Source organism: Dermacentor andersoni, chromosome 8 (genome assembly GCF_023375885.2).
Source record: "Dermacentor andersoni chromosome 8, qqDerAnde1_hic_scaffold, whole genome shotgun sequence".
In the NCBI taxonomy this organism is placed as follows: Eukaryota; Metazoa; Arthropoda; class Arachnida; order Ixodida; family Ixodidae; genus Dermacentor; species Dermacentor andersoni.
In genome coordinates this window covers 137,176,534-137,203,908 of record NC_092821.1, presented here as the reverse complement: position 1 = coordinate 137,203,908, position 27,375 = coordinate 137,176,534, and the positions used below count along the sequence as shown (strand labels likewise).

Below are 27,375 nucleotides of genomic sequence, written 5' to 3'. Positions count from 1 at the left end.
AGCTGGTTCAACGGCCGAGCTTGTGAAAGCCCTTTCAATTTTCTTCATATGACCGCTGTTTCTGCGCGAAAGCGAACACCCAGTGTCGCGCTAGCGTATTGTGTTAGCTGTTCTGCGGCCCCAGAGTTTCACATTGTCTCAATCCTGCACATTCGGAGTACATGTAGTCAGTCGGCTGCCTCACGGATGCAGCTGTTAAACGGTTGCTGTGTGTTTTCTAATACAAAGAAGGGGTAAGGTGTGCAAACACGGACACGAGAGAAGAGCCGTGGAAGCACTGAGGCGAAAAAATAAAGACACAAAGCTCATCGGCGCATGCTTTGGAATGGTAGCACCACGTGTCAATCAGGCCCACGTGAGAGGTAATTGTTAAAGCATCTGATCTTTTTGCTATGTAAGGTAATCAAAGGCTGCCGCACGCACCCACTCTTACCATAATTGATATGCCATGACTCGACCATAAGACGCGTATCTTCGTTCACATGCCTGCACAATACCACGCATTCATTTAACTCAGGCGCACAGTTGCAATCTTGGCAGTCTTGGCAATGTAAGGAAAGATGAGAAGGCGATCCACCGGTTAACAAACTTTTATGCTCCATTAGCCTCTGAGTGCACACCGCCCCGCTTGCCCTATGTAAGAAATGGCCACAGCTAAGGACATCCTTATATACCACACCCATACGACAGTGAGTAAACAAGTTGTTCTTGATGTGCTTCACTGGAAAAATATCTCATCTTTATTGCCTTTCACCTGCTCCTTTTTTCTCTGCACGGCAGCGTATATCTTACCTAGCTTAGCGAACCATAACTAATGTTCTTAACTTTATATTTCAATCGTCCATGAATATCAAGTGAGGGACCGCGACATATTCATTATCCATATGGAACTGCTGCCCTGGAGCCATCAGTCTATGGTTGATTCTTTCTCGTGAACTCTCGTAGACTCGGCACAGTGCACAATGTATGCATACCCGACCAGCGTTGTACGCCATGAATGTCTGTAGAAATGAAGATGGCGATACACACCAACCCTGCCAACTAGGCGGGAAGCTCTGTGCTGCAACGAACAAACGTCGATCGTGGCAGTCCGCCAAAAAAGCCCCCCCCCCCCCCCCCCCCACAAATGACCGAGCGCAGTCTTCAAAATACCATGGTCTCCTTCAGCCTCCCCAAGAAAAGTTTCGCATTCTCCGCAGGGCAGCGAGAAGACGCAGAGCGTTGCTCTCCCTCACTCACTCTCTGTGCAGATCACGTGATATATCATGGATCCCTCATTCGGATATTTATGAGCCGGATGGAAAGTTCCCGCGCGAGCGCTCCGCGAGAGGTTAAGCGTGTGATTTGCGTTTTCCACGCGTACGCGGTTCGCTCGCGCTCGCACAAGGCAGAACCATGGCAGGCAGTCTTGTGCTCACGCTTACACGAAGGAATGCCACGCTTATTTTCGGTCACGTGGTGCTTAAAACGTCATCCGCGCCTTATTTACAATGCGTGGCAGGCCTAATCTTGAAGTTTTGCGTGAGATAAAGCGTGGAATTTTTTGTACTGTGCCTTCACATTGAGAAGACAAACACATGAACGGTCAATGCACTCGCGACTAAATTATTATAAGAAGAAACGCTGAATATAATACCTGGGGTGCACATGCGCGCACAGGCAAGAAAAATAAAGCCATACAATGAGGGATGTACCAATAGCAAACTAGATCTTATGCACAATGTGAAGCATGCTATCATGCGGCAGAAAAAAAGGTATGGAGTAAAAAATACCCCTCAAAACTCCTTTTACATCAGTATGCCCCATTTACGTGGTTTTAAGAAGAGACCAACATCCTCATGAGCTTTATCTTTAACAACCTCGATGCTGTTATCACCATTTTTCTAAATTTTCTACACCACGGGGACGCGCAACTCGCCCAAAATCACGCGTCTCCATCGAATGCTGCGACCCGTCCACGGGAGCCAAGGAGAAAAATCGTGCCGTGCGCAGCAAAATGGAGGAGAAAAGCACCGCCGTCAGGAGACTGTCGCTGCTTTCAAGTTGTCGAGGAGTTTTAGCGCGCAACGTCTGGGAGGCCTGCTGGCGGCGGCTGCTGTGAATCGCACCTACGCGTCACCCACCCGCTGGCTCTCGCGATCTTCAGATTAGCGAGGCAGTCGCGCCACACTTGGCTCCGTTCACAACGTGCCGCGCGAGACGGACTATCCGCGCCAGCCAACATACCGCGATATGAAAACACGTAGAGCTGCGCTTAAATTTTTCATTACCGCATATCGTAAACGGCGGTGGTGTCTTTGATAGCGAAAACCAAAATTAGGAACATGAAATTGTGACCGCCCTGTCTCTTTCTCGGTGGCAGCGCACCACGTCGAAGTGGTTGTTACGCTACACGCAGCCTGACTGCGACCCTGGCGCTGAAACGACTAGCCGCGGATGTTTTCTTTTTTTTTTTCGTAATTTTTGGGTTTCTTTCTTTACGAGAAAGATTATTTGGAGCATAAGTAGGAATATAGATACACCTGAATCAGATGCATCTTAACAAACTCCCCAATTTCGCGTGGGGAAGATTTGAGAAGCTTAACTTAACCAACTACCTTGTTTCTTGCGTCACCGATCGTGTACGCAAACTCAATGCTACAGTCGGTTGCATTTCGAGCTGCAGTTTCACAGGGACCTTGAATAGGGTTATCGTAGCGCGTTTAAACGACAGGACAAACGAAGACAAAAAATAACCCACACGGCGCTTGTGCCTGGCATAGTTAGTGTCCTTTCGTCCTCTATTTTAACCGCACTACGGTAAACCCTTTCAAGAGTCGTTACCAACAAGCCCCATTGTGGACCCTCGTTCACAGGGACGTCATGCTCTCTATTCTCTCAGATGATACACCAAGCTTAGCGCTGTGCGCTCTGCCCTTTATCACGGTATATATAACGAAGCATTGTCTGCATCCTACCAAGACGCTTTCCTGTCCGTCTGAAGGTAAGTATGCTGCCTCTCGGTACGTTTGGGGCCTCTTGCCCAAGGCACTGAGTTGCGTTCCCCAAAGGAATGCATAAAATGCGCCGCTACCTCTCCACAGTAACTCTCATTTGTTTTGTTCAACGAAATTGTCGCGAAACCACCACCGATTATTGCCATTGTTCAGTGAGTGTCCGAACGCTTGAAGTAAGCTATTCGCTGGGCTAAAAGCACGATATGCTTGAAGGCGCGTGTTGTTGCAGTGACAATATTTTGGTAGCGTCTCTTGCTTCATCGTGTAGTTCGATAGAGCACTAAGCAGTTAGCCGGCCAATCTGTAGCTTGTAGGGCAGGTGGCTGCATATTTATGTAGATGAGTCACAAGAATGCTGTACCTATGGGCCCAAGCGCCGGCGTGGAACGCAACCGACATCCGTTGTCTACCAAAGCAGCCACAGCGGGATAGGGGCTGGCCACGGGGCGAGGGTGGGGGGAGGAGTGCAAAGTCTAAGGGCTGGCGTTATTACGGCTCGACTACAGCATGTGGATGTTCTGACTCGCCCCCCCCCCCCTCCCCTCATGTCCAAAGCTCTCTCGCGACAGTAGGTGCATCTAATTGAGTTTGATGGCGTCGGGTGAAGAACGTGCGCCGTAAGCCGGCTGTGCGAGCGAATGCGCACTGACGGTGAAACTCCGTACACCAACAACCTCCGGCCACCACGAAAATGGGCAAAATAGACAAAACAGCTATACTTAAAAAAAAAAAACGAAATTTTGTGTCCAGTGGTGGGATTGACGCAGGGCCTCCAACGCAAAGCGCCTGGCTTGCGTATTAAGCAGCAGGCGCCTGCATACATCGCTCACGCCTATGCGCCAACTAAACTTCTTTGAGAAAACACATGGCAGTGTCACGTCGCATAGGACAAATATGGTGAAAGAAAACTGGCAGCTTTACGGGAAGGGCAAAGCATTCACGGTCATTAGTAGTCAGATAACGTTACCCTCGAGTTCTAACGTCGGTATTCTGACAGTACGAGACGGCCACGCGAAGAAACTGATGCTGTGCAGCAGGGACAGTGTCCTAGAAACTAAGCGCGTCTTTTAACGCTGAAGTGATGAGGCGTGCCGCGAGTAGTGCTAGACGGGCGCGTTAACAACCGCTACATCCCTGGCAGCTGCATGATGATTGTGTACATGAGTGGCGTGTGCCTTCACTCGATGATACACAATCACCCAATCGCTGCCATTACTTTTTGATTTTGTATAGCTCTTTAGTTAATTTTGACGGACTGTGCAACTGAACAAGTTGCAAGAAAGATATGTGACCTCGCTGCACAGAGTGGCCGACAACATGATTTTGTTCGCGTTGTCGTTTAGTGCATATGAGTATTTTTGCATCATGGGTAAACTTAACTGATGCTCTCAGAATATAGCGAATGACTTACACGGGGGTGAATATGCCTTTGTGAGTGAGAACTAATAAGTATACGCTCACAAGCGCAGAAAAAGAACGACAATATATTTACAGCAAGCAAGAAATACGAGTGACTTGTTCTTAATGTACCTGAATGTTATGTCTTTAGCTCCTTGGTTTTGAGTGGTTATGCACTTATCTGTTGTTAATTGTTGGGGAGGCTGCATTTCTTTGAGCTGTGTTCTATCTTTGAGTCAAATTTTCACCAACCACTTGTTAACGCTTTTGTTGCGAATTCACTCCCGTTGATTACGTTTACTTACTGCCGCAATGGAAGACGGAAATCTAGCCCCACAAGCATAATGTCGGCACCATACCACGAAGAGTAAATCACATATTATGAAAAAAAAAAAAAAAAAACGTTGAAAGCTAGAGTTTTTGGATGTTTTCTTGTTATTTTCTTTCCAATGCACGATGATCTCAAACTACTCTGAACAATTCTGCATACGCGAAAATACTATGTCGATTTCTCAAATTTCTCAATTTACCAAGCTTATCAAACTAACATGCGGTATACTTTTTAGGCCACGTCCTCTGCTCGCAGAACGAAGATGATCCCCCGGCTTTCAGCGACGATGAATTGCCTTGCAACAGCGTTTTCTGTGGTTCTCTTGTGCGCTTGTACAGGAGATTGCACTGGCGGACTAATAGTGGGCCATGTTGAGACAATTACTTTAAGAGCCATCGTGCACGGAGGTACGAAACGTAGGCGCCCCTTGTTTTCAAGATAACCTTAACTTATGCACCTGAATATTTGCTGTTATAAACAGCCACGTATGATCAGTGTTATAGTCACTAAAATGTACATATGTTGCACATGTATAGATTTTACTGCAGAAACTGCCTCTCTCGATGTCAGTACTGTTGACAACCTTCAAACAAAACTAATAATGCACAGCTGACCTCAAAACATTACACACCACATAAGCGCATACCAAACGAATTCCGCGCGGTGCTTCCGATGCTTCAGAAGCCACAACAAGCAGCGATAGGATGGGAATCTTTCTTTTGGTTGTTCGCCGACTTGTGCTGTTTTTCTCTGTCCTTTATCTCGTCCGCGCGGCTCTTTTGAAGTTTTCTTTATTTCGCGAAGCACAGTGTCAAAAAAAAAGAAGAAAGTATATTTAAATTGTGGAGTTTTACGTGGAAAGACCACGATTTGAAGAAATAGACATGATATAGTGCAGGACACATGATAAATTTTTACCACCATCTGCTTTAATGTGCACCCGATGCATGGAACATAAGAACACGCTCTTAGACAGCCATGGAGACGAGCGCGTGTCTCGAGCGCAATATCATTGTAACAGATGCTGATAACTGGCTGATATCATTACGTACGGCTCGACTGCGGACTTTGGGTGACATTGAGGAAATAGGAAAACTTCATGCGGCGCAAACATACCGGCGGAAAACAAGATGGCTGATTTAGGGCCTAACGCTGGTCTCGACGGCTCGTCTCGAACGGCAGATGCAGTTTTGGCAGCGACTGGCGTGGTCATTTAATTTTTCTTCTTAACCGCATCTTTGCGGAAATACGTTGTCGTGTGATTTAAGAAGTACGCCGGCACAAAACGGAATGAGCAAACAGTAAAGGTTCACGAAGGAGGCAGAATGGTCGTAACAAATGTAGTCAGAACGGCAAATCAAACTCTGAAGGCTATGTTCAAATCATTGAGAAAACAAAAACTCAAGACAAGTTGCGCTTTGACTTTATATAGTATATTGAATAAATGAATAAAAATAAGGAATTCACACTATAATGTCTGGGCTTAATAATAAAGATCAATCGCCTTACCCTCGTCTTGAGAGCAACAAACGATGGTAAGATGTGTGGACTTCATACGGGTTTATATAACATGGTGAGCATGGAAACGCTTCAGTCTGGTTTAGTAAGTGAGCAAACAACAGTTTTTGTTACTCTTACTAGCGTGACAATTCCACCTATGTGTTTAAGAGTACACAAGTTACGGACTGCGCAATGAGGATGGGACTGGAAGGGATACAGCAATGTTTAGGAAGGAACAAAGACAGGAAGCGCCTTGTCCTGTCTTTGTTTTATCCTAGTGTGCCGTCACTGTTTGCGCTTCATCTTTTGAAAAGTTTGGCATCGATTAATGACAGTCCGAACGCATGGCATTTTTTCCTCTACGTAGTCTGCTTTTCTTCGCTCTGAGCCCCGTCTCCGTACCGTTTCTTTTTAATCCGTACTTACCATCCCACGTGAATACGAAATTTTACTGTATCTTACAGCTCAAGTTGAGTGATTAACTGTGGCTTTATAAGTTGTGTAATCCATAAGACAATAATCAACGGTTTGTTAGAGTAAATGACGTGGAAACTGCATTGAAGGAAAACTCAGTGACCTCTCCAAATGCATAAATTGAGGTATAGAGATTATAGTAAGGATTCTCTCCACGAAGGACAGCTTCGCAGGATGCAGCAAATGTGATGTCTGCGAGAAACCTTCGACCTGGAGAAAGCGTAATTGTCTTGAAGACTATGCGCAAGCTTGTACAAATCCCGCCAAAGTTCCCGAGCTCTCTAGAGTAAAACTGTACACTTGTGCTATATTCTAGGACCAAGAATGCATTACATATAAGCCAGTAGTGAGCAACTGTGAATTTTAATATCTCCTTATAATCCTGTCTTCGCAGGCAAATGCTATATGAGCACTTACTACATAATTGATGATGGATACACTCTCAACTTAACGAGTCCTTGCCTGGGATTCACATGTCATGCTAAAAACGGAACTGTGACAATGCAATAGTAAGTATAGCTACATTGTTACTCTGTGGCGTGCAAGAAGTGCTTCTGTGACTGCATACATAAGACTACGAATGCCGCGCCAGAGAATGGTCAAATTCTACTAATGTGTACTTAAGAGTGACCTGACACTTTAGCTGGAGCTATAGGTACCGACCGCCAATCGTGAACTCATGGTCCGCTGCAGCGAATGGTGGACAATTTGTGGGTTGGTGAGCGTGTTGCAGATATGCTTGGGACGCAGCGACCTGTTGGCGATCGGCGTGCTGCGGCGGAGTCACTTCGGCGAAGGTAGGAACATTTTTGTCCGGCTCCGTATTGCCTTGGCCAGCCGGTTGATTTGCGACGCGCTCAGCTTCAGGAATGCGAGTGGTAGATTTTAGAGCGCGCGCTTCGAACGCGGGAAGACTTTCTGCTTCACGCTGGTGGGTCACTCGCGCGACCAAAGCGAGATTCGCCCGTCGACGTCGTTGCCTTTCTGTGCCGCTTAGTGCAGCAGATTTCTTAGTTGGTGACGTGAAAAGCGATGCAGTAGGCACCGTGTAATAACTACTGACGCATCTTTAGACTGCACTCCGTAGGCCATGAGGTGTCATAGGCTAACCTAACGCGAAAGACAAACCATGCGCGAAAACTGCGTCGCCACCTCAGCAGAAGGCCTGCAACGCCTACACCAGGCTACACTGCGTTGGAGCCTCCGCTGCGCTGAGACGAACGAAGCGCTCACTGTCGGCGCTCCTTAGTGTCATGATGCAGTACTCCGCTTCACCGCTCCTAGATGGTGCGCCATTCCTGTCGAGAGAGCGTATTTGACGCGTTCGCGCTGACGTCACATCCGTTACAAGAAGTTGATGGTGGACCCCGGTATAAAAAAAATAAAAAACTTTCATGGTAAAACAATAAAAATATGCTGCGCAAGAAACAGTTTTTCAAGCAAAATGTTTGCTTGATCTGAGCGAACCTGCTATTTTGTTAACTTTTTGCTGAAATAATCATTTGCGCGTACTTTTCTTGCGAAAGAAGTATACCATATACTGAACCAATTGAATAGTGGACACAGGCTGCATTTCTTGAAAATATTTTGTTTCCTATATAGCAAATATAATTAGTGGTCTTGTTTTCGTAATACTCCAATGATAAAATGCCCAAATATTGTTCCAGTATTCATGGTTATGTTTTCATCATGCTTCTTATATTTCGACTTGTGACACATTGTAACGTTTTTATGAATATGCAAGCTTCCTAAAGGAACTATATTGTATTGTGTAGATAGGCAGAAATAGGCACCGTTTTCTTTTAGACACCGTTTTCTATAGAGATAACCAGGAACAAAAATTTGTGAGTACATTGTGCCACAAAACAGTGCATATGGTATTCGTCCGCTCATATGCTGAAGACCGGGTTCACCTACTGTCAAGAATAGACATTTCGTAAGGGGGGGGGGGGGGGGCATTACTTTTCCTGAACCACCGGAACCTTGTGCACCATCGGGCATCCAATTCTGCTTTACTGGGTGGAGCACCATGGAGTTCCGTTCAGGCGTAAAGTGACAGTAAATGTATTTTGTTATTATAGCCTCCATCAAACCCAGTTCCATTCACGGGTGGGATGCAGCGAACCTGTACCCACAGCTAGAACTATAAAAACGTAAAAATCCCGTGTATGGTAACTACGATAATGGTATCAAGCCGTACACACATAGAAATAGCGAGGCAATTGTGTTAATTAGTCATTATTGTTTTTTACGCCGAACTAAGGCACCATTATTCGTCTGAAGGCCACGTGAAGCTAGTTCGACATCAAGCCATTGGGGGTAACGCTTCTGCTGCTGCCGCTAGTGAAACATGGCAAAGGAACAACCATGCGGTGCTTTGTAATTTTTTCAGTTGACGCTGCAGCAAAGTAGCACCGATCTGAATGGACGGCTCGCAACTGTGAGGTTGGTTTTGTTTAAAAAGCAGTCAGTAAGTAAGAAACAAAAGCAAGCAGGCGTGGCCAAACAGTTCTGCAGAAATGCAATATATGGACAAAAAATAACAAAAGCGAGGAATATCTGTCTGTCAGCATAACGTTTCGAGGAAAACCAATAGTCGTTTCTCATGAAGGTAACTATTCAACTTCGAAGCTTTCCAGAAATGCCTATGGGTTTCATTTGCACAGTCTTGCTACCTTCGTGTGGGCGGCTATATTTGTCTGACAATTTTTCTTCACTTTAACAATTATTTTCATGCAAGCACATAGCTGAGCGCGCAGCAATGTCGCCTTTGAGTTGGGGTGCGAATATGCCCAAATAAAGATGTTTATTTTTTTGCAAAAGATGCCGTTATGGCTTGCCTCGAAAGTGTCATTTTCTTCTATTGCTTTAGCGCAAACAATAGAGTTTATCTCACTTTTAAAAACCTTTATTTCATTTATACTTGCAACGATCACAGAAGAAAAAGGATCTTTTTTTACTTGAATAGGACTTGTTGGCTTAGTCGACACATGATTAATTTTACTCCTCGCTCCGTCAAACTTGTTTCCTGGTGCGATTTGACAAGTGATCCTGTCCACCTTATCTCACATAGGTTTTGTATAGAATCAGGTACGTGCACTGCGAAAACTAATTCCGTTCACATTGATTTTGCTACCTGGTTTAATAATGCCCAGAGACACAAGATTACCGTAGTATAGGCATTTACTACAGTGTTTGCCATAGTTGCTACACCTACACTCGTTGACTCCGGTATATTAGAGGAGGCATGTAGTGCTTTTGAAACTGTAAACAATTTACAAGTTTGCAAACGAATTCTTGCGCGGAGGTGAGCACTCAATTGAAGAATAAAGCGCACTGTGTTTGACGAGTTTCTACAAGCTAATGAACGCACGCTATGAACCACACAGTGACAATGCAACATCGAGTCGGTGGTTTCACTTATTGTGCAAGCATATTTTTATGTAATGTGTATGATGTAGAAAGATAATATTGCGTCATTGGTATAACGCATCAAGTGCAGTTTATGGCATCTAGCACAGCGCCTAGCTCCTACTGCCGTGACAGTTTACTGGAATATATATAAGTTTACTGGGAAGTTGGTAGTTTAGGCGAGTGGGTACGTCCTTTTTAATATGACCTATTATACACTTAAAACCATCTGTGGAATGTCGGCAAGCAAAAGTGTGATCTATTCGTACGATCATTCGTCCCTCTGTTGTCCTGTCATAGGCAAAATAAAAAAGACTTTTATAATCAGGCCGCGGCATGTGCCACTTTGCTCCATATGAAGATGCAGCTCAACTCTGATAGCATCACCACTGCAGAAAGACGAAGCTGCAGACTCAAATCCGCTGCCTGTCATCTTTAAATACCTTAATGTTTGTCATGCGCCGATAAATAATAAGATCTAATATTTATAGCTTGCATTAAAGAGAGATCAGGAAGTACATTGCACTGTTTCTCTGTGATGGCTTTTTGTTCTCCTTTTTTAGTAGCACAATCGTGTATGAAGAAATCAGTAGAACACGAACGTGAAACGCGTCTTCACAGAAGCTGTCGCATGCTTGCTTCGCGGACTCACGGTCCACCGCAGCGAAATGCGCATGATTTTCAGGTCGGCAACGGTGTTGCAGGTCTGTTTGGTGCGCCGCGTTCTGTTGCCGAGTCACTTCGGCGAAGGTACGAACATTGTGGTCCGCCTCTGTTGCCAGTTGCAGCCAGTTGAGTTGCGACGCGCTCAGCTTCAGGAATGCGAGTTGCAGAGTTCGCAGCGTGCGCCATCAAGGCGCGAAGGCGTTCTGCTTCACTATGGCGTGTCTCTCGCGGGACCAAAGCGAGATTCGCCCGTCGACATCGTTGACTTTTTGCGGCGTTTAGCGCAGCAGTTTTCTTAGTTGGTGCCGTCGCAAGCGAAGCAGTAGGTGGAGTGTGAGCACTGCTGATGCATGTTCAAGCTGCACTCCATAGGTGACGAAGTGTCACAGGCTAATCCGACGCGAAAGATAAGCCATGTGCGAGAACTGCGTCGTCAACTCAGCAGAAGGCCTACACTACCTACATCAGGCTACACTGCGTTGGAGCCTCCGCTTCGCTGAGACTATCGAAGCGCTCACTGTCAGCGCTCATTAGTAATATGATGCCGTACTTTCCTTCACCGCTACTAGATGGCGGCGCTATCCCTGTCTAGAGTCGTCTACAGCTTTTGAGAGAGATTTACGTAGAAAATACCGTTTGCGTTGAATGGGAAGGGATGAGGAGCGGGGAGAAAGTTCATATCAACAAGGGACTGAGGCAGGGGTGCCCTTTATGCCCGCTGCTGTTTATGATGTACATGTTGAGGATGAGAGGGCGCTAGAAGGAAGTAATATCGGGTTTAATCTCTCATACAAACAGGCAGGTACAGTAATAGAGCTGCAACTCCTAGGTTTATTTTATGCGGACGACATTGCGTTGCTAGCTAACAAGCAAATTGATTTGCAACGTCTGGCTAATATCTGTGGACAGGAAGGCAACAATTTACGTTTGAAGTTTAGTGTTAGAAAATCAGGTTTTATGGTATTCAATGAAAACAGTGAACAGGCAGTGGAGATACAGGGCCAAGAAATACCTCGGGTAACAGAATATAAATACCTTGGTATATGGATAAACGAAGGCAATGGATATATGGAAACACAGGAAAAAACCATAACAGTAAAGGGGAAGAGAAATGCAGCCATAATGAAGCACAGAGCGCTATGGGGATAAAATAGGTACAAGGTCCTCCGAGGTATATGGAAAGGTGTAATGGTTCCAGGACTTACTTTTGGAAATGCGGTTGTTTGCTTTAAATCAGGGGTACAATCAGGACTCGAAGGGAATGAAAGTTCAGTGGGTCGCCTCGTATTGGGCGCTCACGGGAAGACTACAAATGAAGCTGTGCAGGGTGATATGGGCTGGACTAGTTTTGAAGTGAGGGAAGCTCGCAGTAAAATTGAGTATGAAGAACGGCTGAGGAATGTGGAAGAAAGTAAATGGGCTGGGAAGGTGTTCAGGTATCTGCACAGGAAAAACATTGATTCACAGTGGAGGAAAAGAACTAGGAAGCTTACCATCAAGCATACGGCCTGTGGGGTGGGCAACACAGCAACAAAGAAGGTAAAGCGGGAAGTCAGAGAGGCTGAATTAATCTCATGGGTGGCAGCAATGGAAAATAAACCTGCCATGAGTAACTACTTAAGAGGAAAAAACGAAATCAGGAAAGAAACCATTTACGATAACTCAAAGGGAAGCTCATTACTTTTCGAAGCGAGATCGGGATGCCTTAGAACGCGCACCTATAAAGCGAGATATAAGAAGGAAAAAGAAGCGTGTGCTTGCTGCGGTAAAGCTAGGGAAAGGACGGAGCATGTTTTATTAGAATGTGAAGACGTCTACCCAGCGGTCGATTTAGGCACCACTGGCCTCCTTGAAGCCCTTGGGTTCAGCGGGAGTAGTCGTAAAGTAAACGTGTCCACAATAGACCTTAGTAAAAGGCGATTGGAGGATTGGTGGAAGAAAAGCAAGGAAACGACAAAAAATAAAAACGTACAAACGCAGTTTGCAATAGGGAATCTGAAAATCTGGTTGTGGGAGTTCATCGCTTGTTTTATTGTTTAACCTAGGTATAATAGCAAGCGCTTGGTGGCGCAACCCACTACCCCGTTCCAAAGGGGACGCTCATAACATCCGTCCGTCCGTCCGTCCGTCCGTCCGTCCGTCCGTATGGATGGATGGAACCGCCAAATTACCTACGGAACCGCCAAATTATTGTTCAAGGTCTCATGGTAAAAGAAAAAAAAATTGCCCCGAAATTCGGCCAGAGTCATTTTTCCTCATATATATATGCGAAGGACTTCGAAAAAGGCAGTATGTTTTGCACATTGTAGACGAAATGCTAAAGTTACCGAGGCATGAGTACAAATAAGGTGTTCTGTTGCAGATGTTTTCTCGTGACGTGTTTTCTTTTGAGCAGTGAACAAGTAAACAAATAAACAAGAACTAAATATGTTCTTTTCAGTTGTGTCTCTCCAGGCAAGAACCGAGCACATTGCCCCATGGTCAACAGGGACAGAAATCCTGATTTTCCGTGGTGCTGCCCTACTTTCAGATGTTGAACAGAGTGAATCGGCGAGCCACAACAAATATATATACTTTTTTCAGAAAAGCTATGTCTGTTGACATTGTTAGTTTTCTTCAATGTGACAAACAAGACCTTAATAAACTTTTGATACCTTGCATGGCCACAAAGTACCAGAAGGACACGACTCTGGCGAGTGGCTGCCCGTAGCATTCTGGTTGTTGAACTGGTTTTTTTTTTTTCATATTACATTTAGATTACTGTTATGTTGTGGTGCTCTCGAGAAGAATTTAAAAGTCGGTACAAAGGAAAACCAAAGGCTCTTTGAACTGAAGTAGATGGTCCAATGACGACCATGAAGATAACAAAGACGATCATGGGGATAATAAATACTACAATCAATACCGTGGCAAAACGACTGCAATGAAGAAAGCAATAAGAAATGCCAATGTCGGTTTTGCAAGGAGAAGGAGAGTGGCAGCAATGAAGACAAAAGTTTCGTAGTTTCGCGGAAAGGCGAAGAATTCATTCGTATAGAAAGAATTACTAGTGCCACGTTACCGTGCGTAGGCATGATAATAGTTACCGCCCAAATAGTGTGCACTGGTGGACTTTGCCGCAAGGAACGACTTTCCTTGTGGTGTATAGATGGTAAGGTACGTGTCTATGTTGTAGATGGTAGTGTGCACGCCAAGTTTATTGAGCCACGCCTGTAAAAACCAAGACGCAGCATGAAAATGGCGTCGGCCACATAGTCCACACCGCTGCTTCTACGCCGCGTATGTCTAGGTCTCGAATGTGCTTTCTCTCAATAAGATTCGAGCTGTGTTAATTCGAATCAATTAACCAAGGCAAAAGGCTGGCTTCAGGAAGGAATATTGTCCAATATATCACGTACGCGTCATCAATCAGGTAGCAGAGATCTGGGGAGTACAATCAACGAATTTATATGGCTTTAATAGATTAAGAAAATGCATTTGATTTAGTAGAGGTACCAGCAGTCACGGAGGCATTGCGTAATCAAGAAGTACAGAAGGCAGACGTGAACTTTTTGGGAAATATCTACAAACATTCCGCGTCTACCTTGGTTCCTCACAAGAAAAGCTAAAACACCTATCAAGAAAGCGTTCAGGAAAGAAGGCACAATCTCTGCAGTGCTATTAACTGCATGCGTAGAAGTTTTCCGACTATTAGACTGGGAAGGCTTAGGAAGGAAGATCAACAGCGAATATCTGAACAACCTCCGGTTTGCAGATGACATGGTCCTTTTGAAAAACACTGGGAATGAACTGCAACAAATGATTGATGACCTCAACCGACAAAGTATGAGAGAAGGGCTGAAGTTTAAAATACAGGACCTAAAGGTAATGTTTAACAGCCTTGAAAGGAAACAGGAATTCAGGATCACCGATTAGCATCAAGTGGCTGTAAAGGAGCAAGTTTTTTTCTATGTCTATTACTCACAGGGTACATTTACCTTGAGAAGCAAGTTCACGGAATAATAAACATGGCTTAGACTGCATACGCTCCTACATCTACATCTAGTCATGATGACCAGGAAGTCGAAAGCTTTTATGAAGACGTAGAATCGGCGATGGGTAAAGTCAAAACAAAATACACTATACTGATGGGCGACTTCAATGCCAGGGTAGGCAAGAAGCAGGCTGGAGACAAGTCAGTGGGGGAATATGGCATAGGCTCTAGGAATAGCAGAGGAGAATTATTAGTAGAGTTTGCAGAACAGAATAATATGCGTATAATGAATACCTTTTTCCGCAAGCGGGTTAGCCGAAAGTGGACGTGGAGGAGCCCGAATGGTGAGACTAGAAATGAAATCGACTTCATACTCTGCGCGAACCCTGGCATCATTCAAGATGTAGACGTGCTCGGCAAGGTACGCTGCAGTGACCACAGGATGGTAAGAACTCGAATTAGCCTAGACTTGAGGAGGGAACGAAAGAAACTGGTACACAAGAAGCCAATCAATGAGTTAGCGGTAAGAGGGAAACTAGAGGAATTCCGGATCAAACTACAGAACAGGTATTCGGCTTTAACTCAGGAAGAGGACCTTAGTGTTGAAGCAATGAACGACAATCTCATGGGCATCATCAAGGAGTGCGCAATAGAAGTCGGTGGTAACGCCGTTAGACAGGAAACCAGTAAGCTATCGCAGGAGACGAAAGATCTGATCAAGAAACGCCAATGTATGAAAGCCTCTAATCCTACAGCTAGAATAGAACTGGCAGAACTTTCTAAGTTAATCAACAAGCGTAAGACAGCGGACATCAGGAACTATAATATGGATAGAATTGAACAGGCTCTCAGGAAAGGAGGAAGCCTAAAAACAGTGAAGAAGAAACTAGGAATAGGCAAGAATCAGATGTGTGCGTTAAGAGACAAAGCCGGCAATATCGTTACTAATATGGACGAGATAGTTCAAGTGGCTGAGGAGTTCTATAGAGATTTATACAGTACCAGTGGCACCCACGACGATAGTGGAAGAGAGAATAGCCTAGAGGAATTCGAAATCCCACAGGTAACGCCAGAAGAAGTGAAGAAAGCCTTAGGAGCTATGCAAAGGGGGAAGGCAGCTGGGGAGGATCAGGTAACAGCAGATTTGTTGAAGGATGGTGGTCAGATTGTTCTAGAGAAACTGGCCACCCTGTATACGCAATGCCTCATAACCTCGAGCGTACCGGAATCTTGGAAGAACGCTAACATAATCCTAATCCATAAGAAAGGGGACGCCAAAGACTTGAAAAATTATAGACCGATCAGCTTACTGTCCGTTGCCTACAAAGTATTTACTAAGGTAATCGCAAATAGAATCAGGAACACCTTAGACTTCTGTCAACCAAAGGACCAGGCAGGATTCCGTAAAGGCTACTCAACAATAGACCATATTCACACTATCAATCAAGTGATAGAGAAATGTGCAGAATATAACCAACCCTTATATATAGCTTTCATTGATTACGAGAAAGCGTTTGATTCAGTCGAAACCTCAGCAGTCATGGAGGCATTACGGAATCAGGGTGTAGATGAGCCATATGTAAAAATACTGGAAGATATCTATAGCGGCTCCACAGCCACCGTAGTCCTCCACAAAGAAAGCAACAAAATCCCTATAAAGAAAGGCGTCAGACAGGGAGATACGATATCTCCAATGCTATTCACAGCATGTTTACAAGAGGTATTCAGAGGCCTGGAGTGGGAAGAATTGGGGATAAAAGTTGATGGAGAATACCTTAGCAACTTGCGATTCGCTGATGATATTGCCTTGCTTAGTAACTCAGGAGACCAATTGCAATGCATGCTCACTGACCTAGAGAGACAAAGCAGAAGGGTGGGTCTGAAAATTAATCTGCAGAAAACTAAAGTACTGTTTAACAGTCTCGGAAGAGAACAGCAGTTTACGATAGGTAGCGAAACACTGGAAGTGGTAAGGGAATACATCTACTTAGGGCAGGTAGTGACCACGGATCCGGATCATGAGACTGAAATAACCAGAAGAATAAGAATGGGTTGGGGTGCGTTTGGCAGGCATTCTCAAATCATGAACAGTAGGTTGCCACTATCCCTCAAAAGGAAAGTGTACAACAGCTGTGTGTTACCAGTACTCACATATGGGGCAGAAACCTGGAGGCTTACGAAAAGGGTTCTGCTGAAATTGAGAACGACGCAACGAGCTATGGAAAGAAGAATGATGGGTGTAACGTTAAGGGATAAGAAAAGAGCAGATTGGGTGAGGCAACAAACGCGGGTAAACGACATCTTAGTTGAAATCAAGAAAAAGAAATGGGCATGGGCCGGACATGTAATGAGGAGGGAAGATAACCGATGGTCACTAAGAGCTACGGACTGGATTCCAAGAGAAGGGAAGCGTAGCAGGGGGCGGCAGAAAGTTAGGTGGGCAGATGACATTAAGACGTTTGCAGGGACAACATGGCCACAATTAGTACATGACCGGGGCAGTTGGAGAAGTATGGGAGAGGCCTTTGCCCTGCAGTGGGCGTAACTAGGCTGATGATGATGATGATGATGATGAGACTGCATACGGCACGCATTACCAAATTGTGACTGGGAGCTTACCAGTGTTGCTAAAAAGAAACGTGTACACTCATTGCATTCTACCGGTGGTAACATATTGAGCAGAAAGTTGGAGGTAACAAAGAAGCTCGAAATCAAGTTAAGGACCACGAAAGGAACGGTGGAAAGGAAAATATTAGGCATAACGTTAAGAGATAGGAACAAGGCGGTGCGAATGAAAGAGCAAACGGAGATAGCCAATTGTTTTAGTTGACATTAGGAGCAAAAAAAAATTTAAGTCACATGCATGTGCGGCACATGCTGCGCAGTCACAGCGTAAGCTGGAGGAGTGGCTGTATAGGAGCTCCATTTTCGGCAGCACCCACTAGAGGGTCATCGCGGTGAAGTGTCGTCACATCATTTTCACAAGAACTATCTGAACTGTCCGCGCTGCTGCGACGGCGATCTACCGGTTATGTTGCTCTCTGAACAGCTGTCTGCTGAGCCCAATGTTGCCTGGCTGTAGCCGCGCGCGTAGCTCTACTATTACCTTCTTCAGCAGCGGTTCGTACCTTGAAATGGGCACCATGACGTGTACAGAAGAGTAAACACAGCTATCCAGGATTAGAACAGAGCGATACGATGGTGTTGATGATGATTATGATGATTTATTAGCATGCCCCTTGAAACGAGACGCCTGACAAACAGTCACCTAGCCTGCTTGAGTTATACCTGTGTCCCACGGGCACATTTGGAAGGCCTTCGAGTCGGCGGCCTTCGAAACGCCACAACTCTATCGACTCAAAGGAGTTGTCGAGCGTCTAGACGGCACTTTTGAAGGGCCGTAGAATCGTTGAGGCGTGTCTCGCAAAATTGTGTGGCGCTGCGGATCTTTATTTTCGTTTTCATGTCACGAAAAGTTAAACAACATAAAAACCACTTAAAAGCATTATAATTTATTTTATGTTTGTTTATACATAAACAAAATTGTTTATACATTGCCATACATATATGTTTAGTTTTTAAGTTGATGAGTACCGAAAGTGTGGCAACGTTTGCGTCGCTCGATGCAGCTGCCGTCTTGGTGTGTTTTTACATGTTTCAAACATATTTCAAAAGTGCACTGTGACTGCACTCTTGCTCTGCGGCTATGGGTGACAGAGATACAGATGCTCAAGACGACAAGGCTGCTATGATATTCTAGATAGATGCGATCATACAGCTTGATGTCGGGATTTAGGCGGCGAAAGCGGAAGCCGACGCCATCGAGGAAGACCTGCTGATCGCCAACAATTTAATGATGACAATAGACTCGGTGACCGATCAAAGCGTGAACAGAGAGAGATGGTCGTTCTCTCGTCGGACGAGGTGGTTTGAGGAGACTGTACCATTGCTTGGTGAGAAGTTTTTCAAGCGTGCATTCCGCGTAACGCCGGCGAATTTTCGCTACACCGTGGATGCCGTGAGACCGCTGCTCGAGCGTCAGAGCGCGAACATGCGTGAAACCATCGCGCTCAATAAACGTGTCGCGATTGGCTTGTACCGGTTGTGTTCCTCAGCCGAAGACCATAGAGTGCCCGAATTGTTCGCTGTGGGACGCTCAACCATCAAAGTGACCTACAGAGAGTTGTGCGAGGCCGTTATCCACACTATGGAGGCGGAGTGGATCAAGATGCCCACAGCTTCGAGCATAGCCGAGCACATTCGCGTGTTCACGGCCACGTTGGAATTCCCGCAAACCATGGGATCCCTAGAAGGGAGCCATTTCCCCATTTAACCACCCAAAGAGAGCGCCACCGATTACAGGAACTATAAAGGATAAATCGCAGCTCTGACATGGTGTGCACTTTCATTACATCACCTAGTTCGTCATATTGTTTAGAGTACGGAGAATGGGTAATTAGTTGAGAATGGTAAATACCAGCAACCCTAAATAATGAGGTCTTTTTTTATGCAGGTACAGTATCATCCTCCTCGCACTGGTCGACCACATGTATAGGTTCCGTTACATCAATGTGCGTTCTGCCAGCCGTTGCCACGATGCATATGTATACCACCTGTCAAGACTAGCACACGCAGTCAAGAGCCCTCTGTTCCGTCGACCACTAGTAACAATGAGTAGTACAGCTGTGCCACACTTAATACTATACGGCCAAGCGTTTCCGCTCACTGTAAACCTGATCAAACATTCAGCCACAGGGCACCGTTAAGCGAAGAACAAAGGTTATTTAATTACAACATTTGCAAAGCTCGACGAATTGTGGAGAATACCTTTGGTAGGCTCAAGGCAAGATTTCGCTTTATATTGAAAAGCATTTAGTGCGACATCGACAATGCCCGCCTTGTCATTCGTACGTGCTATGCTCCGACACTGTGCTCCAACACTGGTTGGTCGAGGTCCAAAACAATGGCGGCGGCCTCCATCAGCCTGACCACAGGACAGACGCTGAGGAAGGCACAGGCTGTGATGTGAGCAGCTCTTGCTAGGCACTTCCAGCAGAGCTGAAAATTTTATGCTGAAGCTTTGTGGATGTTCATGCTTTGTTAGGTCAATGAGTCCACTGTCATCATGAAATACTTGTGGGCCTAGCAGAAGTTAATTTCTGCTAAGCGCACAAGTATTTTTCAGCACTCAAAAGAGCGATTTACCACACACATGGCAGCAAGTATTCTGTGCAAAACCAACAAGATGTGCGAAGTAAGAAATGGAAAATGAGGTATCCATACAAGCACAGCAAATTGCTACAATGAAAACCCTTACAGTTTCCTCGACCAAACGGGTTTCCTTTGTAACAATTTGTTTCGATTGGGTGGATGCTGCATTTTTCCTTCCCTAATTACAGCAACTTTATTTGAAACCTGTTTCGAAATGTTTCGACATCGAATTAAAAAAACTTTTTCCTGCATTTGCATGTGTCTCTCTCATTGCTCATACTCTCTCTGACGGCTAGCCACCAGCTACTCCCTCAGGAGTATATGTTCAGCCAGCATCTCCTGCTTGAGGTCACCACCCGTCTTCCTCTTCTTTGGACGCCGGCTTGTTGTAGTCACACTAGCAGGGTTGGCAGTGCTGATGGCAGGGCTGCAGGAGGCAGGGCTGGAAGAGGCCGGGCTGGGAGAGGGCAGGCTGTGAGAGGGCAGGCTGGGAGAGGCCGGACTGCTGGAGGCCGGGCTGCTGGAGACCGGGCTGGTGGAGGCCGGGCTGCCTGTGGGCAGGGAGTTCAGTCCTGGGCTGTCCAGAGGTCTGATGGGCGCACTCTCCTCCTATTGCAGCCTGTTCTCATTGTCGACGGCAGCATTTTCGCTGCCGTTTATCATCTCCATGATGACCCGCATAATGATTTAGTAATGTTACTTGCATCTTTCATAACTTCAGAATGTTTTCCAAGATGACATTCCATCATGGGTCTCAACAGTGTGATGCAATCATACTCACACCAATGCATACGCTTCTGTAAGTGCTGTAGTTGAACAGGGAACGCTAACAAATCGGAAATGCACCTCGTCTCTGTTTTACGCGATTGCAATGAATGGGTGTCAGCAAATATCTGTTATCTTTACGCGCTTATACTATCCTGAGGACTTACACGCACGGAAAAGTAGTACCTGCAACCAGCAGCATGAGCCACAATTTAGGACAATGCTGCACTTTCATCCTAGAAAGTAGCATGTAATAGAGCCAGTCACGCACACAGTTATGTCATCGAGCAAGCGAACGGCTTCACAGATTATTCTGCACGTACTGAAAGCTTTTTCAAAATGCTATTCCCTCTTCAACAGTCACTTGGCTCTCTTGAGCCCTTGATGGGTCGTTGGCTGGGAGTGTCCCCAAGAAAACTATGTATGCGCCAGAAATTTGTGCAAGGTATGGTGCCAGCACCAGTCTTGCGATTCTTCAGCCAAAGCCTGAAATGTTATAAACGAGAAGGTTTGATTAGCTATAAAGATGCATCTGCAGGCACAGATAAAAATATATAGTGATTAAATTCGCCTAACCGAGGGAAAAGTGGAACAAGAACACCGGACAGTCTTTTTACATTTTATTCGAACGTAACCAAATTGTTTCTTGAAATCCTTGTCACGTGACTATAACTTTCGCGCAGTATGCTGCGTTGTAATTCTCCACATCGGACCCTTGAAGTCACACTGGTCAATTACCTTGAGTTTAGACACTAACCAACTGAATGATGCACAAGCCATATTCTTGAATATTTATGCTCGTTCGAGCCGAGTTTACGGCTCATTAAACGTGTCATGTGGTGGCGAAACAAAAATGCCACGCAAATAATATTCTGCAAAGATCCACCTGTTCAGTGTTTTTCTCAATGAACACCTATCTCTCTCACGGCCAAGCCCTGGTGAGACACAAACGGTTAACCGTAAGGACATCGGACAAATTTATGAAAGTCACGTACCGATAAGTCTGCGCAAGATTTTCAATCTTGTGCTGAATTTTTAGGCGTGTTCTTTCAAAGCCCGGCTGTCGCAGGGCCGCGGCGATCACATCGTAAACGCCGCTACTTCGCTGCTGACTGCGCAGGTCCATTTGGTGGTCCTGCCACAAATCTACGAGGAGCTCCGTTACGCGCTCTCCCCACAGCTGCAGCGCCTGCGAAGGCGCGACTTTTTTTTTTCTTCTGCGGCTGGGCGTGCTCCATTTCACACACACACACACAAAACTCACTCGCACGAGAAAACACTTACTCACTGTGACGTGAGAAAAAAAAAGTGCTACACAACTTATTACGTTAATGATAAAGGAACTGCAAGATAAGCTAAACATGCGGAAATGAAAAACCAAAAAGCAAGAAAGTAGACAGACAAAAAAAAAAAAAAAGAACGCAGAGAGCAAAATGGCGGCGATATGACGGCAGCCGGCCGCACATGAAGCAGAGGGAGAGTGTACTAGACAACATGGAGAAAGGAATGAACACAAGCACGTCCCTGTTGTTGAGAGGATGTGCAGTTCGCACATATTAGGTGGCAAAAATACTTGATTGAATAATTATTAACACTCATATATAGTATTTTTAAGCATTCTGGTTTGATTTGTTATTTCTAACCGCGAGTACGAGCACACTGTGAACGACAGGGCATGTTCGCGCTGTTTCCGCTTCCGTTGCTCAAAGCCATCGAGATTTCGATGGAGTTCTAGGGTGCTCCGCCGACTCGATAGATTATTGACTCGGCGGCCTTCGAAACCGCCCGTGTAGCAACTCAAACTTGACCTTTGAGTCAACTGACTATTGGTTGGAAGGCCTTCAAAACGCCCGTGTGACACGGGTATTAAACAGGTCCAGCTACATGCAGCACGCAACTGCTGCATGCAACTGCTACTTGTCGGGACACCTGGTGGAATACAATGCAACTGCAGTGCATAGTTTGCAAGCATCGACCATATGCGTCACGCATGTCTCATTGTGTCACAAATGGCACGATACGATGGTGATAATAATGATGGTCATTTTTTGACATTCCCCTTGACACGCGACGGTGACAAACAATCGCCTAGCCCACTCGATTTATTCAGGTATGCTAGACATGCTTTTTCATTCTAGCATTTTTGTATGCATCTCATTAGTCTTCCTTTTCTTCTTGAAAGCTTCCTCTATCTACCTTACACCACTACCTATGCAACTGCTACGTGGCTTGTCCCCTTGTGTAGCAATTTTGCAACTGCAATCCAAAGAGTTAACGTATAGGCGCTACGCGGCGTGTATGTCACATCGCGTGTGTCGGACGCTTTTACGGAGCATTTTGCCGCTGTAAGCTGGCAAGCGCTGGCATGGCTCAGTGCTAGAGTAGCTGACTCTTATGCAGCTGGCCCAGGTTCTATCCCGGTGGTAACTGGTTATTTCTTTTCTCATTCCAGCCTTGTCTCTATACTTGAGCACCTGCAGCGCACCCTCTACAAGGTATAGAATGTTTTTCTTGGCAGACGATTGGTGTGCGCCCATCTGCATCCGTTCAACCTTACGACTAGCGCAATTGATATCGGTTATAGGCAATCGTAGCAAACTTTTATAAGGCCCCTCACCAGGTCTTGCGATTTTGAGCTGACACGCGTACATCATACAATGCGTGATAACGATCTTGTCTGCAAAGTATTACATCGCTACGCGCCGCGAAAAGATCTGAAATTTCAAACTGAATGCCGTTTTCTCTTCTCCTCGCGGCCACCGCGCTCCCAGCCGGGGGATGACGCACATGTGCTAGTGTGGCTACGTGCATGTCTTCGCGCTGTGACGTCAGTGGTGGTGACACGTGACTTTGAGAATTATTGAAGCCAACATCTGGTACTTGTGTAATATGTAGCTAGAATGGACGAGTTAAAACTTAGAGAAATAATAAAACGCAGAAACCGAATGTCTCCATGTTTTTTTTTTTACTTCGCACCGCAGCAAGATAGATGTACTTCCGTTTCCTCTGCCTGTTCCCACGTCGTGCCGTCGCATGCGTGGACACCGAAACTATGTCGTTTTCTACCGTCTTCCAGCAGCGCGGGATCATGCTCTGGGATCCGCTTGTGTCTGCCTCGGTATTCGTGTAGCAGAGACTTATACCGCTAGTCAGGTGCCCTCGTGCACAGCCTGCAAAATCGCGTGCTGTGTGAAAGGAGACAATCGCAACAGCTAGCACGCGACGTCGTCAGTGGAAGTGCACCACCCCAAAAAAATGGCAAAAGAAAGAACGAAGGCGGGGCCAATGACGTATGCGTCACACGAACCTCGAGGTCCGGTTTGGGAGAACGCAGGAAAGGAATTTTGCTTCCGGAGGCTAAACGGGGCAAGTGGAGAGAGCGTTCATGTTTGCGGTGACCCTCGCTACCTGAAATCATGGCTTCGTGACACTGAAAATTTTCTATCTCGGCTATTAATGATCCGATTTGAAACAGTTTTGTGGCACAACTTGCACCGTATAATCCAAATATTTTATGGGGCCTGGCGAGGGGCCCCTTAAACCAAATGGCTGACAGACTCGCGTGGATATTCCGTGATCAACCAGTTATGTCCGTTATTCCTACTTCGGCCTATGTCACTGCGGCTAGGCTCAGAATTTTTTTTTTTTATTCCAAGGTTCAACAAAAGTGAAACTTCCAACACCAAAACTTTCTAATTTGTTTGTTTCATTGGACAATAAATGGCGTCCCACACGTAAATTGGAAATCTCCCTTAGAAAATTACGCTGCCATATCGATCCAATAATTTTTACCGGTGCCCCTCCGGCCTGGAACCATTCCAAGTAAGTCCTGCCTGGCTGGCGGGAACCTTAAAACATCGACCATTTTCTGGCTACGCGCCGTGAATTTGCAAATCACAAAACAAAATATGAAATTTCATTCTGAAGACTAGAAATTTATTTAAATGCTGAATATAATCTCTCCTTCAGGGCTTCTTTATTGGGCTTTAACTGCAGAACATCTATATGACCATTTATAATTATCTCAGTGACGCGACGGGGCTGCAATATGAATTCGCTAAATCAATAATTCGGTAGCTTAAGCAATCCCTGCTGCCTTCCAAATTAGTCTACTATCCATAATTTCCGGATATATATATATATATATATATATATATATATATATATATATATATATATATATATATGTCATATTATTTTAGACACTGCGAAGTAAGTCTAGCTCGAATTTACCAGTTAGCTACTCTACCCTCACTTACTTTTCCTTCTAGGTTTTTTCTCTCCCGTTTTCTGTACCCGCTGGTTTCATGACCTATCCTCCTTTGTGGGAAAGCGCTATGAGATAAGGAGGAAGAAAACAAGTTTTTACTCCAACCAATATCGCACGACGCTGTGGAATATTTAGTGCGAGAATAATGGAGCTTGTGCAGACGCTAAAACAGTAAAAAAAAAATGGTTTACGTGGGGATTTATGATTTGCTCGCACCACGCTCTGCAGCTGATGGATAGATTAGCATCGAGCAGAAAAAATCCAAACAAAGCCAGCGTTAAGAAACGAAACGCAGCCTGGGATAGATAAAAAAAAAGAAAGACCGTGTCTGTCCACATGTCTAGCGCTAGACGACATCGACTGCACTCAGTTGAGAACTAAGACAGTTTTCTTCAAGAAGGTATGTTGCTCTCATACAACAGTGCAAAACATGCAGCGCATTATATTGAGCCAGCTATAAAGTGGTTAGTTCCCATTTTAGTTGAATCAGCAATTTCTCATCTTCTTTTAAAAGAAAGCACTCCATTTTTTCTTCGATGTAAACTGAAGGTGATGTATGCATAACCTAAAATTTAAATTTACTCTGGTCATTAAGGACACAGAGCAAGCCTAAACTATAAAGGTATGTCCGCTGTACGAAAAAAAGATACTGATCGAGGATTTTCTGTCAAAACAAGTGATCTCATATGTTGGCGTCAGTGGCAGCTGACAAGTGTTTTTAGGTGAGCGCCTGCTAAATGCAAGTTCGCAGCCAAACGCGTCAAACACCAGGCCATTTTTTTCTTATTGCACATTTTGGAATAATAAGCTTCCATTTCTGATGGTTGCTTCTGATAAATATTTTCGCAAAAATTTCCTTTTCGGAGCATGAATAATGACGTAGGTACTAGCGCGCACGTTCCCGGAAAAAACACTTAGTAATATGGCAGCCGCCATAGCCCAGCTTATTACGTCAACAAGCTAGTACGCACCCCACGCACTTTAACGGAGGCGCTGCACATGTTTCAAGTTCCAACACATAACTGCGATAGCCCTTAAGCCGTTATTCTTTATGGTTTTGTTCTCATAGTTACAGTGCCTGAGTTGTCAGCGATCTAGTTGACGATCTTCTTTGTGACACAGTAGCTGCCAACAATTGCTCGTTTTTTTTTTCTTTTTGTTGTTTGTTTCAGATCCAGATGATACTCGCGACATTTCGTGTTGGTTGCTGCCATTGGACGAACGCTCTGCTAGAACCAAAAACATCGCTCGTCATCTAGTTCGGCTGCATAACGAAGTCATGCTTGTGGTGCACGATGAATATTCCATCCTACAGGCCTTTCCACTGCAAGTGTACGTCTCTTAGTCCTCTGTGCAACAAGCCCTCCTCCTCATCTGTAGTCCATATACGCTGAGTGAAGCGGCAAAATACAGGCAATATAGATACCGGTACAGTCACTGAAGAAAGAAAACAATGTTTCGGATTAAAGATGGGGTGGCATAAAAATTATTCACTTTTAAAGCGGCCTTTTCTCTGCCTCTTCCTTCGACTTTTCAACTGCTGCGGTCGCTCCATTGCGCGCCGCGTCGGGAGGTGGTTCGAAGCGTTTGTATACATGGCAGGAGAGCGGCAGAAATAAAAGGCGACGCAAGAAACCCCTCTGGACGTTTTCTTTGCGTCTTCACAATGCCCTCTGGAGCTCCCTCTTGACTTCTCTATTTATGCGCCACACCACGCAAAAGTGTTTCAGAAGCTGCAGCTCTTACCTTTGTACTGAGGTGAAACAGTCCAGAGGGGAGGTAGATATAATGTTAGAAAGCAAGTAGGCATAGGAGGCAGAGCATGGGTAGAGCCGACGCAATCACGAAACGAGTTGATAGCAAAAAGCCTTGCCACTCTTCGCTCACAGATCGCATAATTGGGAGGAGGGCCAGAGAAGGAAAAGGCCACATAAAAAGGCAAAGAAACGCTACTACTAGACACGACAGTGTCTGCGAACAAACTGGATAAATTTAACTTGAAGGTATGCTACTGATTCTGAAAAATAAACACCGCGCAAGTTCGTCAGCTGGACAGCTGACGCAGGGCATGCCTATACGCAGGGCCCCATTAAGGCACCGTAGCGTCTCGAAGGAAGCGACCGCATGTCAAATCTACACTTCTGTGACCGCTCCGATAGCTTTGCGGCTATGGGGTTGCTCGAGGTCGCGTGTTCGATTCCGACCGTGGCAACCGCATTTCGACGGGAGCGATATACAGAAATACTAGTACACGTAGATAGAGGTGCACGTTAACGAACACTAGTGTGCTAAAATCAATCCGGTATCCACCGCTACGACGTGCCTTATATACATATTGTGGTTTTGGCACTTGCCATCCCGTAATTCAATCAAAATTTAA

General features: G+C 45.3%; 1 long non-coding RNA gene across 1 annotated transcript; it reads left to right on the top strand.

Annotated features, from left to right (window-relative positions):
- Positions 1–2,241: 2,241 nt before the first annotated feature.
- On the top strand, positions 2,242–26,469 carry LOC129383288 (uncharacterized). The gene is made up of 4 exons (XR_008611162.2): positions 2,242–2,983; positions 4,961–5,132; positions 7,094–7,208; positions 26,168–26,469. It is a non-coding gene; the product is annotated as an uncharacterized lncRNA (long non-coding RNA).
- Positions 26,470–27,375: the final 906 nt, after the last annotated feature.